The sequence below is a fragment of the Bidens hawaiensis genome, unplaced genomic scaffold (genome assembly GCF_021521415.1).
Source record: "Bidens hawaiensis isolate Kalapana, Puna unplaced genomic scaffold, B.hawaiensis_p1.1 tig00043465_1, whole genome shotgun sequence".
Taxonomy (NCBI): Eukaryota; Viridiplantae; Streptophyta; class Magnoliopsida; order Asterales; family Asteraceae; genus Bidens; species Bidens hawaiensis.
In genome coordinates this window covers 1,690-7,091 of record NW_027497703.1, presented here as the reverse complement: position 1 = coordinate 7,091, position 5,402 = coordinate 1,690, and the positions used below count along the sequence as shown (strand labels likewise).

Genomic DNA, 5,402 nt, shown 5'->3' with positions numbered 1-5,402 from the left:
TGCTTAGGCAATAATAATACAACCTGGATCGACCCGTCAAGTAAACGGGTCGAAACAGTAGATGTTATGCAAATGCTTTCTGCAAGGAAAATAAGTAGACAATATAATAAGAATCTCCAATCAACAAACCTTTGATATACTAAATGTACAATTGATACATGTACAACAAATGCCTAATGCTATTATATCTCTCACATAAACATCGAGTCCTCGGACATTATCGTCAACAACGAATACTTAACCTTCACTCTAATCCTACCTCCCTCCACACACAGCTTCGCCCCGGTCACCACCCAATACCCGGGCGGGTCTTCCGGGCCCCTCACCATTTCCCGAGTATCAACAAAACCCGACATCTTCGGGGCCCGTAAAGGCGGGCCATCAGGATAAACAGCCGAATTCAGTTCCACCTTAACGGGCTTCTGCTCCGGTGTGGCAAGGCCCATACTAAACGGTGTACTCATCAATGTCGACATAAGGCCCGACTTCCGAGAGTGCATTGTGGGCCCGTCCCATTCGGACCGTCGGATCTTTCCGGACCCCACCATCGAGTACCCTAACCGGAGAAAGAGGACTTTTTTTATGCCTACGCCTTTGACTTCAAACCATGCTTTGGTGACGATCGATGCTGAGTCACCGATGTGGGTCCCGTTGTGCTCGACTGGTAGAGTACAGACTTGAGAGAATATGCTCCATTTAACGGGCTCGAGGTAGCCTTTTCCGATATTCTCGTCGTTCGGTTTGTAGGTGAAGTCATAGGTGAGTTCGAGTAGTTTAGGGATAGAAGAAAGGTGTTGCAGATGGATGGCTAGCCGGTCACTCTTTCGTCCTTCTAGGTATAACCGGACCCCAGTTACGGGCCGGTTCTCAGTGTCGACCTGTGAAAAGTGAAAATGGGTTAGAGTGAAAACGGATCAGGTTGGATTAGGCTGGGCCGACACAAAAACACGCTTTCTGATCAGGTTTTGATAAGAAACAGAAGAGGTACTAATGGGTGGCAATTTCCATCACAACCCGAAAATAATCAGGTTTTGGGTTGGCATATCTAACCCGTTAAGAAAAAGATTGTGCCCGGGTGACGTTTTTCAATTAAACAGGTCCTCTTTGGATTGGCTTTTTAATCAAAGGGGTCATCTTCTGGTCAGCCTATTTAATTAAAAGGGTCGTGTTTGGGTCGGCTTGTTTAATTAAACAGGTTGTGCTCGGCTTGACCTATGTAACCCATTTAGTTAAACATGTTGACCCACTAACCCGTTGTGACATATTTAACCCATTGTTTACAACCCAGCAACCCAATTAACACGTTTACAACTTGATTATCACTCGTCAACCCATTTGACACGTTTAGAACTTTAGATAAATGGGTTTAAAGGGGTTGTGTTCGGTTACACGATTTTTAAGTTGTGCAGGTTATGGTTGATGTTTTTAACACATAAAACTAGAGTCGTATTCCCGTTGAACAACTCAACCCGACACAATAGACACCATGCATTTAACTATGGTAATGCCTTCCAATCTATCTGACAAGTTTCTTTTTAGTTAAGTATTTTAGCTGACCCGTTCGATCGTTAGAAAACAAACATAAACCAAATGGTCAGAATTCAACTTTTATTGATGAAAATAGGCAAGATTTGACCTTGGTAGTGTTGACATAAAGGCGAGGACCCAAGAAAGTGAACTGGAGCGATGGAGATGGGGATTTCTTGCGTCTAGGAGCGAGCGGAAGATCGCCATACTCCGGGGCCCACTGTCGGGGGTAACTGGAACTCTAAAAATTGTTCAAGCTCCTCAATTGGTGGCTTATCTGCAAAACATGAATCAAATTAGAACATAAAAACAAGGACTAGCCCAATAACTTCTTGATCAACTAATAACATCATGGAAGTTACTGTTATATAGGTAAACGAGTTGGGCCGGGCCGGGCCGAACCGAGCCAGGGTGGGCTCAGGCTTCACTAGTTTACAAACTGACCTTGGCTCGGGCTCGTATCATTTATAAATGATTGAATTTCGAGCGAGCCGCGAACTTTTGAACAACCCTAATGTTACAAGAAGAGCACTCACATCGAAGGTATAGATTAATGCGTGCTTAAAAAGCCACTACCGCGAACACCGCTTAAAGTGCAACGATCGGAACAAACGACATAGAAATGACGTTTGGGGCTTGCGATACAGTGAAAGCCAGCTTTTGTGGCTTTGACCTTTGTCGATACCTCCTCGCGAACATGAACGCTAAATAGATCCTAAAGGGAAATAAATTAAATGCCAATAGTTTAGCAATCATATTTAAAAATATTAAAAAAAAGAAAAGGCGATTATAAATTTGTAAGTATAAAAAAATAGGATCTTACGTCCTTCTTAGATCGGGACACAACAGTCGGTCTTAGAGAATTCGCAAGTATTGGAGGGAGATCCCAAGCTACGGATCGTTCATCCTGTATTACACCACAACGATAGCGGTAGAAGAAAATTATTATAATTTTATATCCGAGTAAGAGTGCATTTAATATAAAACTAACTTATAAGTAGAGAATCATAATAACCACTAGGGCGTAATGCTAGAAATGTGACCGTTAGGCCTGTAAACGAACCGAACATCAGTCAACCATTCTGTGGGAAGTTCGTTTATTTAATAAACGAACAAGGACAAACAACAGTTTTTGTTCATACAGTTAAACGAATGACATGAGTATATGTCTTGCCCGTACATCTATGCTCGTGAATTTGCATTTATTTAAATTTGTTTAAGTCCGTTTGTTCACGTTCAGTCATTTATGTTCGTTAGTTTATATTTGTTTAAGTTCACTCGTAACCCTTTTTAGATCCACAAAAATTTAGTCTAGTTTTACAATATTAATATATCACTCATTACACTTTAGTTTTTATAACTTTGCAGTCTAGATTGAAGTTCATGTTTATTTTTAATTAGTGTTGGCTCAATTAACTTCGTTTATGCTCGTTTGTCCATGTTCAGTTATGCGTGTTTGTTTATGTCTGTTTGTGGTCATGAACCTTTGTTTTATACTATTAACAGACGAACATAAACAAACATGAAAACGTTCATGTTCTTAACAAACAAACACAAACAAGAAAATCCGTTCATTTTGTTTGTGCTCGGTCGTTTGTTCAGTTAAAGTTGAACGAACGACATGAAAACTGTTTATGCAGTTCTCAAACTTTCTCTGCTTCGAATATCTAACCGCCGATTTTACATTTTACCCTCTCTAATTTTCACTGTTTTGACATACCTTTTTCTTTGATAATTTATCAGATCCCGAAACAGAAGCTTCAGAATCACATTTAGAAAACTCATCATCCGCTAACCTCTTCAACATATTCTGCACTTCTGTCGGCTCAAGATTCGAGCTTTGTAACTGCTTTAGGTAGATTACATCTTTACCCCCCATCTTTACCCCAACAACTATATGTGTACCATATTTATCAATAAACCTGAGAGAACATAACATTACTTGATTTTAAGCTTTGCAACATACAATAAACCGTTCAAATATCGAGTAAAATGTCATACTCAGCAAGAGCTGTAGGATCCCATGAAGATGGCACTTCTTGTTTCACTTTTTCAGATAATGCAATTTGTGTTTTTGCTAACTCGATGTTGTATAATGTTATAAAATATCCGTCAAACGCTAGATTTTTTGTCATCGGCGCGTCTTTTTGCCAACATCCTTTGTAACCGAACATCGAATTGAAGAACCCGGATGGTATTTTACCGGATAACGATAGTTCTTGATTGAATTGCTCGGACATCTGACATACCATTATACATTTATACATAAGTATTAAATCATTATAAATGTATAAATATAATTTCCTTTTATGTTTCTCATACCTTCTAAATATGCTCTATATATAATTAATATATAATTAACCTACATATACAAACCTAAAAAACTTATATCTATAACATTCCATGTACAAGAGATGAGCCTCGTGCTTACGCCTCAACCCCTTTCTTCTTGTGCCCTTGGTTTATGGCATGAGGCGCGCCTTTTGTACGGGAAAAGTTTTGTAATTTATAGCAAAATTTGGGTATGCAATGGCAAAAAAGTATTGAGACTTCAAAAAAATTATATAAATAAATACGCCTCACGTACGAAAAGTGATGCGATTTTATGCTATGCTTCTCAGCTCGCACTATCACCTCACGCTTTTTAAAACCAAGTCTGCACCTATTGCGCCACGGATAGTACAGAATATTGAGTGTGCCTTGCAGCTATACGCGCTTTTAAAAACCCAAACCGATATGCATATGCATATGCATATACAAGATCTTAACATTGACTTCTAAGGTCAAACATATTATGTATCATTTCAAATTTCACAAAGCTTTTGCTAATTGTCGTCTTCAACTTATAATTAGGGGTGTGCCTGATGCGGTTCAGTGTGGTTTTGAGCTATAACCAAACTTCGGTTTTTGGATTTTTTGAAATCGTTTGGTTTCGGTTTGATTTTTGTTTCGGTTCGGTTTTTTCCATTTGAACTTGAAAACTTAGGCCGAAAAAAAAAAGTTGGCAAAAAGTAATGAATTTATGTATAAATAATTTTGTTAATTATTAGCTAATAGACTATTATACATCTGACCAAAAAATATCTGCGTTATCATTTTTTAAATTCTTATAAATTACATAAAATAAAAAGCAAAAATTTAGGAATTCAGTTTGGTTCGGTTATTTTGGTTTTTATTACATGCAAAACCATAACTGAACCATTAGTTCGGTTTCTAAAAAAACAAAAAACCAAACCATCCGTTTTTGTTTCAGTTCGGTTCTTTCGGTTTCTTGCACACCCTACTGCAATCCAATCCTAAGATCAAAGTACTAGGTTTGACTTTTAATAAAGTCAAACATCGTAGACGACCACAACTTACACGATTAAACGACAGAACATCCGAACGAAACCTTGTCCGGTCACCTTTATCACACTTAACCGCCTGAGAGACATTAGAAACAGTTACACCACCAGGGACCACCAGATCCTTAGTCAACTTACCATCAAGCTCATCAGGGTTGACCGGATGGGCCGTGTTTACACCCGGTTAGCCGGATGTCGCAGGTGAGGTCATACCCGTACCCGATTACAGACACCGCCTTCTCAGCCGCCGATTGAGGATCGAAGAATTGGTCTTGTAAATTGACATCGGAAGGAATGAATTCTCGAATCAATTGGCGGTTTTGTGTTCCTTGTTTTTTAAAAGTCATGTTCAATATATAAATTCAAGTTTATTTTAATTCAAGGTAAGTCAAAATCAATTCATTCATTAATATTAACGATGAAATAAAGAAATTTCAAAATTGAAGTTGCATGTTTGTTAGCATAAATTTTCAAGTCATATGTAATTGCAAATTAAAGAAACAAAATGCACATTATTGTCTAAGAATTTAG

The 5,402-nt window shown here is 38.4% G+C and overlaps 1 pseudogene; it reads right to left on the bottom strand.

The window, feature by feature from the left end:
• Nucleotides 1-104: 104 nt before the first annotated feature.
• On the bottom strand, nucleotides 105-5,157 carry LOC143594317 (MACPF domain-containing protein NSL1-like; annotated as a pseudogene).
• Nucleotides 5,158-5,402: the final 245 nt, after the last annotated feature.